Below are 10,617 nucleotides of genomic sequence, written 5' to 3'. Positions count from 1 at the left end.
ATGGGAGACTCAGAGTTAGTGACAAAACAAATCATAAAGGAGTACAAATGTGTTAAAGAAAAATAATTATGTACTTTGTGATAGCTACCAGACTCTTGCGTAGATTTGAAATGGTAAACATTCGACACATACCTCGACTTCAGAATCAAGAGGCCAATGACTTGGCTCAAATTTCCCCTGGGTATAAAATATCAAAAGAGAAATTGCAAGATGTAAATCGAGGTTAGAGGAAGAGTTATGGAAACTAGACTATCCCTATCAGATTTGGAGACAACGAAGCTAGGATATGTTGACGAAGAAAATTTTGAGATACTAGCCATAAACTATTTGACAAACAAAGATTAGAGAAAGCCAACAGTAGAATATTTATAAAATCTAACAGCATCTGCTGAATGAAAATTCAGGTATCGTGCTTTAAGTTATATTCTTATGGGGAACAAATTATTCAAGAAAACACCTGAAGGAGTCTTACTTAAATGCCTTAGTGAATCTAAGGCATACTTAGCCCTCTCTAGTGTCCATAGTCAGGCATGTGGGGCACATCAGGTGGATTGTAAGATGAAGTGGTTATTGTTTTGACAAGGAATGTATTGGCCTACCATGCTTAAGGATTGTATGTAATTCGCTAAAGGGTGCCAAGAGTGCCAAGTACATGCGGGCATACAACATGTCTCTGCAAGCAAACTACACTCCATTATGAAGCCTTGACCTTTTAGAGGTTGTGCATTGGACCTAGTTGGAGAGATTCAACCAACGTCATCTAAAGGTCAAAGATACGTTCTATTGGGTATAAATTATTTCACTAAGTGGATTGGGGTTATACCTTTAACGAATGTGGATCAAGAAGTTATAATCAAATTCATCCAGAGACATATCATCTATAGGTTTGGAATCCCATAAACTATCATTATAGATCAAGGATCAGTTTTCACTGGTCTAAAGGTCTAGGAGTTTGCTAAGGAAATGGGGTTCAAGTTATTGACGTCTACACCATATTACGCTCAGGCTAATGATCAGGTCGAAGCTGCGAATAAGGTAGTAGTTGGGTTAATAAAAAATCATGTGGGGAAAAAGCCAAGGAATTGGCATAAGACATTGGACCAAATTTTATGGGCGTGTCGAACCTCCCCTAAAGAGGCTACAAATGTTACGCCTCTTCGGCTAACGTATGGTCATGATGCATTTTTGCTAGTCAAAATATACTTCCAGTCAACAAGGATTTAAAGACACCATGAAATTCCATATGAATCTTATTGGAACATGATGTTAGATGAATTAGTTGACTTAGACGAAGAAAGATTAAATGCCATCGACTTGTTAAATAGGCAAAAAAAAAGAGTTGAAAAATCGTACAATAAAAAGGTTAAATTTAAACTATTTTTGACTGGAGATCTAGTGTGGAAAGTAATTTTACTCATGGATTGAAAAGATAGAACATTTGGAAAATGGTCCCCTAAGTGGGAAGGCCCTTTTCAAATTATCCAATTTTTTTCAAATGGTGCATACGAAATCGAAGATTTGGCTGAGGATCGAAGGCTCTTGAGAGTAAATGGGAAATATTTGAAGAAATATAAGCTTGCACTCCAAGAGATAAAAATAACGAAGGAATAATTCATGCATAACAGTCGAAGCAAAAATGGTAAAATCAAATTGGACAAATTTCCAAAATGGCTAAGTCATTACATAAAAAGCCACAAAGGGATTAAAGTCATTACCTTATAATCAAACTACGCAAGAAACAAACACTTTAAATAATCTCAACCAATTCAAAAAGGGAGGGAATCCTTCATCTTCTGGTACTTCAATTTCTGAAGTTTTAAGTGTCGTTTCGAGCCAAATTTGTTACAAGTAAGGTTGTCAATTTCTTCTCTCAGCCTTTGGGCCTTTTCCACGTGATGCATGCCAATTTGAACTTCCTTCGCCATCTCATCTTCATCCAGTTTTAGGAGTTCCTCTTTACCCTCCTTAGCCTTGACGATCTTGGTTTGCAACTCTTTGATTTGTTATTCCCAAGCTTCAATATTATTGTCACAGGCTTCGACCTCCTTCTTGTTTTTCTCAGAAGCCTTCTCTAACTCCGCACTTTTCGTAATAGATTTAGTGGTTGCTTCCCATTCTGCTGTTTGGGTTTCTGATTTGCTTTGAACTTTGTCCGAAGCTTCCCTTATTCGATTAAGGTCAGCGACAACACAATAAATCAACAACCCCAAATCCATGACAAGATCTACGACTTTTGAGGAAGCATGTACGACATCAATTTGTTTCAAGAGGTCTTTAATCCCATAGGAGGTAGAAGTATCACTCTCCAAAAGATGGATCAAATTAGTATCACAGGCATTCTCTTTCAGTTTCTAGAGCACTTCACTACCATACTGGCTTGTAGTTTGGCCTTCTAACACTGTCAAAGTACTAGGACTCTTCTCTGATGAACCACCCCTTGCACTGATAACAACCTTCAGATATTCTAGTGGTTTGCTCTATTTTAGAGCTTATAGCTCTTCAGGAGATAATACAGTGGTAGTTTCAGTCAAAGGTCCCGTGATGTCTTTGGCAACATCAACTTTTGGATTGATCTCAGGTTGTTCTTATGTTAGTCGATCCTCTTGTTCATCCTTTTCCTCGTTAGTATCATCGTCTTGTTCCTTATCCTGATCCTCAGGAAGCTCTGTGTCGAAGTTGAACATGGATTGATCCCCTTCTTCTTCCTCATCAGGACCACTCATGCCTTGGCTAGTTTCTAGAGAACCATCTTCTGATTCCTCTTCAGGAATCTCTCCAGCCTCTTGCATTTATGTATACTTTTCCACGGGGGCATCTTTCTCCTTTTCATCCCCATGTCAGAGGCACTAGTGTTGGAATGTTGAGTGGTGGTTTTGGGTGACGAATCTTTCGGCATTTCTACAGCAGGTTTGTTTATTTCACCCATAGACCCTTTGTTGGAGTTGTTGGAAGTTGTAGGGTGGTATGTAGGAACACATATGCTTTCTAGGAGGATCGTTATGACAATTGGTTCGAGTTGTGTTTGTTTGGAACTTCATGCAGCATCCTAAAAATAAGACGAAGATGTGTGAGTCAAAAGTAAAAAAGGATGCAATTAATTACTCAAAACGATTAAGGTGAAGTATTTTACCTTAGGGCCTTCAGCCCCATGGCTGGATTTGTCGCTTTCCATTTATTTTGGAGTTCTCTTCGATTGTGGCCCAGGTTCAGCCTCAAGTACCCTTGGAGTATGAGGTTTCTTTGCTTTGCTTGTTTTCGCTTTTGGTTGGGCAGGAGCCTCTTGAATCTTCAATTGTTTCTTTTTTCTTTATTTGGATGGTTTTGAGGTATCTGGAGATAACTTCATCATTAGATTCGATTACCTCGACCTCAGGTTCCTTTTGCTTTCTTTTCATGGGTGTTGTTGGTGGTTTTTGGCTAGTCTGAGAGAAAAGAAAGTTCAAATGATTAGAAATGTGAAGGTAATATATAAAACTAAAATATCAATGTACAAAATATATCTTTGTTATTGTTTCTTTATTGGCATCTTCTTCTTTTGCTTCGATGAATATTTTGGCTGTGGAGGCAATTTTCTTGGGCAGATTTTTTACAGCTGGAAAAGAACCAAATTATTGCAAGATAAAGAAAAGTGAAGAGTTAAGAGAAGAAGTGAGTAAAAAAAACCTCTCATTCCACACCTTCATATATTTCAAACTCTATTATGTGAATGTCTTCTATGCCAATATGAAGGTTCCCTTTGAAACTGTCTAAATTATGCTTAGTCGAAACCACCCGGTTAGCCTTTTTTCTGAGATTCTTGTTGAACGATTACAAAATCCTCACATAAGAACCAGTCTAGAAATGGAGGACTCAAAGCCACACCAAATTCAGCACTTGGAAGTTGAGGAATTTTGGGAGGATGCATATTAAAATTTGTTTCGTACCATTGCTCAGGTTTAACATACGGAGGTAGTTTTAAAAATTCCATTTTCTTGATGAACTTTTCATTCAAAGTGACTGCTGCTTCGCAGGCGGTTCGACTAAGATCATCAGGTATATAGGTAGTTTCAAAGTACTTTTGGAATGCTTGGATCTCTTTGATGTGAGTCGAAGTACCTTTCTTGACCTTCTCATGCATAGAGGTGAAAGCTTTGGTGAGGTGTTAATTGAATGCAGAAACATTAAAAAATTCTTTAGAGTAGTAATCGTGCCACTGGGTGTTGAATTCATGGGTACAAAGGAAGTAGGGTTTGAATGTAACTGGAGTGAGTTATGTCTGGCCAGCATATCGAGCTATTTTCCTGCTATTGGAAGCTTCAATATGGATTGCATTATAAATAATGAAGGAATTCTTCTTGGCATAAAGAGGTTTTGGTAGGATCTGAATAAGGCCAAATTATCGTGCGACAAGATTTAGTTGGTAAGTTATGAGGGTGACTTGTCTTTTCTATTGGTTAAGCCTAAGGAGAATACCCTGGGAGTAAGAAATGCTTCCCAGATAGCAATTGATTCAGCCTCTTTGTCTTTCGAAGGAGAAGGGAATTTCCTCGTGAACCATTCAGGACCATACATTCTTGAGGAGAAAGGAGCCATGGTTGGAGTGAAATTATAACGTTTAGCAAGCATCATCACGTAGTTGGTGAAGCTTTGTTGAAGGTTTCGTCCTTCATCACTTGGAGTTAACATGGCTAGGTGTGTCCCTTCGACTCTCTTGTTCCTTACTTCATAAGCATCTGCATCGATGGGGTTGCGAATTGGAAGGCATGCTTCGAAACTAGCATTCAACCACAATTCGAATTTTTTACTAAAATAACCCAGTTTTTCAAAAAAAATCCCAAAACAACCCTGATTTCAAAAAAAATCCCAAACTACCCCACTTTTAGGAGGAGGAGTCAATCCAATTGGCGCCTCCTCTTAAAATTGCCAATTGGATTGGTTAGGGCATATTGTGCAGCCAATTTAATTGGCGCCCATGTGTATGGGTTAAAGGGAGACGCCAATTGGATTGGCACCTCAGTATATTTTGTAATCTTTTTTCAAAAACAGTCTACATGATACATAATTTCGAAATCAGACCAATTCATATTAATATAAATTCTCATTTACACAAAAAAGACTAATGTTGATGATCGGGATCACTTAACCGACCTTCGGTCACACATCCCCTGGCTACCCAAACCCATAGCCCTAACTCACGTTGATGATTCACCACTGGTGTTTGACCATCTGAAGGCCCAAGTACATCACTACCAACTGCAGGAGATAGCCTGCTGAGATAGTTAGACAAATCAGCATAGTCTTGAGTATGCATCGAAGGTGTACCGCCATAGCCGAGATCATGACCCATGCCAGAGTAGTTGGGTTGTGTTTGACTTGTTGGTGGGCGACCAGGACGGTTGAAGGGAGACATTGGTGTGAATGATGCGTCGAGGAAAGGTTGGAAAGATTGTTGTGGTGTTTGGTAAAGATAGGTTTGTTGAAGGTTTCAGTTTTATGAGGTTTGGGCTTCTTGGCTATGGTAGGAGGAGGGACGGTTGGTGTTAAATGATCGTTGAGTGTTATGGCTAAGACGACTTTGGTAGGGTGATGTGTTGGGTATGAAGCAATGTTGGGTCTCTGGTTTATGATCTATTTGTTTGTGGTTGGGTGTATGGCATGTTAGGGTTGTATGTTTGTGTGTTTGTGGAACGGAAAGTTTGACGGATAGGGGGTTGTGTGTACCCGGTCTGAAAATGTTGTTGGGGGTTAGATGTTGAGGCATCTGGTGTGTAGGTTTGTTAGCGTGGTTCGTATAGGTACATATCCTCGACGATGAACTCAAAACCAACCGATCTATACCAAGCCATATAAGTACGACTTGGTTTTTCTTCATTTGGCATCACTGCGTCAGTTAAGACATGGTCATGGCGGTGCTTCCATTTGCGACACCTAGATCTAACGAAGCTTTGCCATGGGTTGAAGTTCCATTGGTCATTAACTTCACGCAAATGCCATTCTCCTAGGTTTATTGGGGGATCTGGGATGTGTTGAAGCATACCAAACTGCAATTTCACACGATCACTATTGTGCATCTCCACAATTGTGAATTTTATGATCGGTGTGCATGTAGTCCATATGGCTGCGTCTTCTTTGTTGATTTCATGGTCATGATCCAAATTTAGGTATGGACGCCAAATGAACTTAAATGTGAACTTATGTTAGACTATAAACTTGGTCGAAGAAATTAACAAATTATTACGAAATAATTAGGTTATTATCCATACATCAGTCGGTCGAAGGTGATCCAAGAGATTGCGATACTGGGTAATACAGTGTCTAGGACATCTGTTATAACTCATACCATGTGCCGACCATCTGCACCATAAAGGTAAAAATATTAGTTAGAGATAATAATCATTAAAGTAAGTAAATATATAGCATTTTAAACAACTTACTTTTGTGCATACGGGAATGTGAAAGGGTTGTTGTTGGTGGGCGCTAGGGACGGTAGTCTTGACCAACCCCATGCTTGAAGCAAAACAACACATCTAGAAAAGGTAAATGTGTCTTTGTGTGAATTTTAACACAAAAAGCTATAAAGATAAGCCAGACAAGCAGATCCCTAACTGTAACTTCCTATTCTATCTACATGTCTTAGTAAAGGTAAATACATAACATGCATACTAGAACCACTACCTTCGGAAAATAAAAAAGAACCAATTAAAAGCATAATGTAACACCTAGTTTTTATTATTCGAGCCTCTTCGATAGAATGCTCATCTAAATGTAAACTATTATAGTATGACTTAAGGTGTGAAAGGAGTATACCTTGACCTATTGAGTTATCATCTAACAAATCAGTATCCAAGAGGTCCATGCAAATTGAATTCGCATAGTTGGTTTTACCATTTACAACTTTACCTTCAATAGGCAGTCCCAATAGCATGTAGACGTCTTCTAACTTCACGGTACAGTCACTAGTTGGAAACCAGAATGTGTGTGTCTCAGGACTCCATCTTTCATATAACGCAAGAATGAATTTATTATCCATCGACCAAGACATAATTTTGCTTATATGTCCAAAACCGGCGAGTTCGACATACAGTTGAATCATTGGGTCCATGTGGACATATTCGTAGACCCGAGTACGGAACCTTGAAAGATCCTATAAAAGAAACAACAAAACACTTTACTAAGTTGATATGTTATTAAAAGGTACTCTAGACAAATAACAAAAGAATTAAACGCTTATATAAGTTGTTATGTTTGCAACGTTCCTCTGTGCGATTCGCCCATTGTGAGGATAAACATCTTATCGAAGATGAAAGAGGTTGGTGCGGATGAAAGAGGTTATTGCAGATGAAAGATTTGATGTTGTAGAGGAAGTAGTGAGTGATGGTGTGGAAGAAATGTTAAAGTCACCTTCCTATTTATATGCAAAAGTGTGGAAGCTTGGAAAAATGTGATTGCATGTGGTAGCCAAATGAATTGGCGCCCATGTGCATTTTCTACATGCTAGCGCCATTCAAATCGGCGCCTCCCTAGGCTCATGCCTGACACATCTAGCTCTACATGATTGGTTACGAGGTCTGCATGCATGCAAGATATGGTGTGGCCAAATGGAATGACGCCTATGTGCCAGGATTGCAAGGAGGCACCAATTCATTTAGAGCCAGCGCTTGCGTGTGTGACACGTGGCTTTCCTCTCTCTTGCATGCTGGACACATCACTTCCGTCTAGCTTGCATGTTTGACACATCACTTCGGACTTGCTTGCATGTTAGACATATCACTTCGGACTTGCTTGTATGTTAGACAAATCACTTACCTATTTAAGTGTCTTACTATCAACATCCAACAATCAACACACATTCAACTGCAGCAAGAAATTAATTTTCATCTGCACCAGAAATATTACAATGTCATCTTCACCGAAATATAATGTCAATGTTCATTGTAATGGTGAGACATACGAGTCTGAGTTATACGGGTTTTGTTTTCAAAACACCGATACCATTCGACTTACGATAAAGAGAAATGCAAATTTCTTGCATTTGAGAAAACGAATTCAATCCTGCATAGGATTTGGTAATGTGTCAAAGATCACGTATCAAAATCCAATTTTTTTAGAACAGTCAATGCAAGTTTTTCCCTCTAAAGGTACGGGATGATGAAGATGTTGAATAGATGTTTGTTAGTCACGAACATTCTGGATGCAATTATATTAAGTTGTATATTACTCTTCAACCAAGTATACCATCTCAGCAATCTCAAGTAACTAATCAGGACGAATCTGATGAATTTGATTCACAATACTCAGATGACATCGAACTAGAAGTAGAAGCAGAAGTCAACATCGTTGATGATAAAGAAGAAGAGACTGAGACACAGGACGATCATGTGTTGAACAACGACATTGAAGATGATGATCAGCCAAAGCCATTACCTCCAAGTCATGTCTACAATCCGCCTCAACATATGACAAACATGGATCTGCATGACGATGAAACATCAAACAATGTTTTTTATAACCCGTATCGACAATCAGAAGGCGAGTTAAAGGTGGAAGACATGTTCTGCACTAAAGAAGAATGTGTGCAAGCTACCAAAAAATTTCACATGAATAACTCTGCTGATTTCATAGTGAAATGCACTGATTCGAGAAGGTATGTCATCGAATGTCATAACATCCTTTGTAAGTTTCGGTTGGCTGCATCTCACAAAAAGAAAAGAGACTCTTGGGAGATAGCTTCAATAGACCCACCTCACAGTTGCATTGCAACTAACGTTGAACAAGATCACCATAAATTAAGCGTTGCATTGATATGTCATATCAGAATAAGATATAATTATACTCCATCTTACAAGAAAGCATGGATTGCAAGGACAAAAGTTGTTGAACATGTATTCGGCAACTAGGAGGATTCATACAAAGAATTGCCACGGTTTTTATGGGCACTAAAAACATATGTGCCAGGAACTGTTGCAATTATGGAGACATTTCCAGCACACGTATCAGGACAAAAATGGATACGCCAGATAAAATGATAAGACTATGTAGTATCTGTCGTCAACCAAGACACAATAAGAACAACTGTCCCAATTGAGGAGCATCATCTGAGTCATAATCTTTTTGTAACATTGGATTTTTGTAACCTTTAATTTTTATATATCATTAAGTTTTTGTTACAACGAGGTTCACAACAAACATCACTGCAACATAAGGAAACTGAAAACATAATATTTCTAACTGATTACAACAATCAAAGTGATGTCATCTCGTCCAAACATCATTTCCCTAGCATCCTTATCAGTTTTCATTCGCACCCAACCAAAGATACTATCGAGTCTCTCAATACATCTAATTTTTCCCCTTATGGTATTTTCCCATCTAACCAACTAACCAGCTTTCTCTTCAGTTGATCGAAAGTAGTGATGTTCCAGAAGAGCATTAACATCCGAGGTTTGTCTCTCGAATAAATCACCTTTCCATAGCGGCGCCGAACACCAAACATGTTTGCAAAATGATGAAATGAGATGTGGAAAAATGATTCACACAACACCTATATTTATAACAACAAAAAAATTGCACTTTGCACTGAGGCGCCAGACCAATTGGTGCCTCTTCTCAAAACTAACACATGGGCGCCAATTGAATTGGTTGCACCATGTGCCCTAGCTAATCCAATTGACGCCTCCTCTTTAATTTTAAGAGGAGGTGCCAATTGGATTGGCGCCTCCTCCTAAAAGTGGGGTAGTTTGGGATTTTTTTTTTGAAATTAGGGCTATTTTGGGAATTTTATTGAAAATAAGGGGTATTTGGATAAAAAAAATCCCATAATTCTAGCATCCAGAAGGGGACGGAAAGTAATAAGTTCCCTTTCTTCTGGATATTTTTGAGAGCAGTCACACCTTTTCCCACAGATTCGCAAAGGTTAGCCCAAATCATTTCGCTGAGACAGACGTTGCGTCCAACATGAAGTTGGTTCGCCAGGGTGATGTATTTCTTCGCTACCTGAAGGGACTTCGAGCAAAATGCACAACGAGACAACCACAAAGCAAGGAAAGAGATATGATCTGTGTCAAATACTTTGTCGATGTCTTTATCATGATAGTAGGATATATGTGTGGTAAAAGCAGCTCTGGAGGTGTCGAAACCAATGGTGTCTTTAGACAAAAAGTCTGGATCATAAGTTTCGCCAGTGGGTTTAAGCCATGTGATGACAGATATATTAAAAAGTGTGGGCTTCATCATTCCACAAGGGAGGTGAAAATTATGGTGAGTACTATCCCAAAAGTATAGGGAGGAAACTAACATGGTTTGGTAATAGCCAGATCCTACTTTCGGCAACTGTATTAAGTCGAATATACCCATTTCTTTCCAAACTTGAGATTTTTTCTTCTCTATCTTCTCTAACCAAGCTAGATAATCAGAGGGATCCCTAAATAAAGGGTAGGATCGAAAGACCCTAAAACCATTATTCATGTATGTAAGATTAATGGATTTGTCAGTCGAAGGGTTGCCTTGATTATCTGGGTTAGGGTTTTCCTTATTATGGATTTCATTGCTAACCTTAGGTTTTTTAGCACATGCTATGGGTTTGTACCTATGGTAGGTTGGGAAGACTTCCTTGAGCTTACTATGATCAACATTTGGAAT

This window comes from Lathyrus oleraceus, chromosome 3 (genome assembly GCF_024323335.1).
Source record: "Lathyrus oleraceus cultivar Zhongwan6 chromosome 3, CAAS_Psat_ZW6_1.0, whole genome shotgun sequence".
In the NCBI taxonomy this organism is placed as follows: domain Eukaryota; kingdom Viridiplantae; phylum Streptophyta; class Magnoliopsida; order Fabales; family Fabaceae; genus Lathyrus; species Lathyrus oleraceus.
Note: the sequence above shows the minus strand (reverse complement) of the source record.